The sequence below is a fragment of the Enhydra lutris genome, unplaced genomic scaffold (genome assembly GCF_002288905.1).
Source record: "Enhydra lutris kenyoni isolate GAN:26980312 unplaced genomic scaffold, ASM228890v2 scaffoldscaffold37, whole genome shotgun sequence".
Taxonomy (NCBI): domain Eukaryota; kingdom Metazoa; phylum Chordata; class Mammalia; order Carnivora; family Mustelidae; genus Enhydra; species Enhydra lutris.
The window spans coordinates 31,024,168-31,026,870 of NW_019154121.1; positions in this window are offsets into that span (position 1 = coordinate 31,024,168).

Consider the following 2,703-nt stretch of genomic DNA (forward strand, 5'->3'; position numbering starts at 1 on the left):
AATGGGGTAAGAGTGAGTTCCTTAATCAACTGGCCACAGGCCTAAGCACTTCTGCTGCAGAGCGCAGGGCGGGGGGCCGCTGGGGTGTAAACTCCCCACGGTTCCCATGCCGCTGTGACAGAGCTCACCCTCGGTGGGCATTGGTGCCACGGACACGGCTCAGAGGGAAGAGAGAAGGCGTTTCAGAAATGCCAGCTAGGAGAGAAAGGTGACTCATCAGGCCTGCTGCTGGGGCCTGCCCCACGAAGATTCGTGATGTGTGCAAGACGCCAGGCCGTGGTGTCTCGAGGACCGGTTTCTGAAGCGAGAGAGCCGGCTCGGGTGAGACCCCAGATTCCCCTGCACGGGGTAGACAGCACACAGTCAGTCCCTCAGCAGGAACCAAGAACACTCGGCGTGATTTCCAGGCGCGGGCCCAGAGGAGCCCCGTGTTCGTGAACCTAGACTCTCATCTACCTGGGTCTGGAATGCCCTTGACCCCACTGTAGTCTCGGCATGCTCCCTGGACTTCCGTTCACCTCAACAGGCTTTCTGCTTCCACCTTCGATCTCTTCCTTGAGCCACGGGCCATTTAGAACGTGTTGTTCAAGCTCTGCCTTTGTGATCTCCCTAAATTTTCCGTCAAGGATTGGTCAAGGACTTCTAATCTCATTCCACTGCGGGCAGAGAACATATTTGGAATGATTTCCATTGAGGATTGTCAATGGTGAGCATGAGCCCACTCTGGAGAATGTCCCATGCGTTCTGCTGTGGGTGGCGGGCACTCCTGGTCAGTTGCGGCCCTTGGACTTCCATCTTGCAAAGTAATTTAATTTTTGTTCTTTATGTTCCCTGGAATATAATGGAAGAGTGCTGTGTATCCAAGTTTAAGGCATCTTATTGCTGTCATTTCATTAATGTTGGACTGTCCCCATCCCCCAAATTCATATGTTGATATCCCCACCCCCAGTGTGACCTGGTCAAGAGGAGGGGCCTTCCGGATGTGATTACATCACAAGAGCGGAGCTTTCATGACTAGGATTAGTGCCCTAATCCTGGGGCCCCTGAGCCTTCTGCTGGAATGCCAAGTTCTGGGCCATCTGGTAAGTGTTCGGTCTCATTTTTTTTTTTTTTTTTAGAAAAAGGAACGCCCAAACTCGTTTCCAGAATGGCTGTAACATTCCACGTAGGGAAGGCTGAGTTTCTCCACCTCCTGGTCAGCATTTGGTGCTGTCACTATGTTGCATTTTAGCGGTTCTAATGGCGTTTATGTGATTTTAACCTACCTTTTCCCACTGCCTTTTAGAAATCATCGATTTCACGTGCAAGTATTTGCGGGCCCATTGTACAGTACAGCAGACCCCTAGGCGACCTGCAGTCTGGAAGAGGAAGCAGGACAGGACACGGAAGCAATCACATTCCACCGACATTCAGCCCTACGATCAGCAGCGCCCGCGCTGGCGAATCTTTTATCCCCAACTTATCCTTGAAATCTACTGCTGGTTTTTGTAGGGCGACAATGAAAACATCGTGTCTTCGAAAACAAATCCCCCCATTTTTAAGAGGTACATACGGACATGTTCGGAGATGATGTCTAGGGTTCGCTTCACAATCCTGGGAGCGTGGTTAAGGGCCGGGGCATGATTGACACGAGAGCGGGCGTGAGCGGTCATCCCCGAGGTTGGTCACGGGTGACGGGAGCCCGTTATACCGCTTTATACCCGGCATTACTGGACCTTAGAAGTACTTGTAAAACATCTTTGAAAATCCTTCGGAAGTATCCGGTTTGGGTTTTCTCCCCTAGCGTGGGGACAGAGCGCTAAGTCCTCGGTGCCGCGCCGCCGGGCCCGGAACCCGGCACAGCGCGGGGCGCGGGTGGAGGCTGAGGCCAGAGAAGGGGCGGCAACGCGGGGACGTGTCGAGAACAGAGCCGTGTTCCCCGCCCGGTCCCGGCCCCCGGGACGGGGACGCACCCAGCGGACGAAGGCGGCGCAGCCTAACCCCGGCAGGGGGTGCGGGAGACCCGGGCCCGGCGCCCCCCGAAGCTGCGGGCCCCCGAGGCGCGCCGGAGACGAGGGCGGGAGCTCGGGCGGACTCGCTGGCGGACGCACGCACCGGCGCCGCCCGCACTCCCAGGCCCCGCCCGTCTGACGACCCCCGAGACGCACGACGCCCCGTTTCCGGACGATCCCCGCGGAACGCCGGCCGCGGTTCGCCGCGGAGCGCAGTGCCCGGCCCGGGGGGCGCAATGCCGGGCCGGGGCGCTCCGCGGGGCCGGGGGCACCGCCGGGCGGTCAGGGTAGAGTCCGCGCGCTCCAGCGAGCGCGGCCCGCGGGGTCTGGGCTCCGGCCGCGAGTGCGGGACACAGTCCGAGTGCGGGGGCCGCGCGCTCTGGGTCCCACGACGTCCGCGCGAGTCGCGCGTGGGGCGCCCGGGACCCGACACGGCCGGCCTCTCGCCACACCGACCGCGGCCAGCACGCGCCCAGGAACTGCGCACGCGCGCGTCCAGCTCCGGCGCGCAGGTGCTGGTGCTCCCGCCCCGCCCCTCCCCGCCCCGCCGCAGAGCCGGGTCACCGCGGGGCCTTCCCACGCTCCGGCGCGTCGGCGACGGGCGCGCGCACGCTGGAGGGCTCCGGGGAGCGCCGCGGCGTCGGCGACGGGCGCGCGCACGCTGGAGGGCTCGGGGAGCCCCGCGGCGTCGGCGTCGGGCGCGCGCACGCCG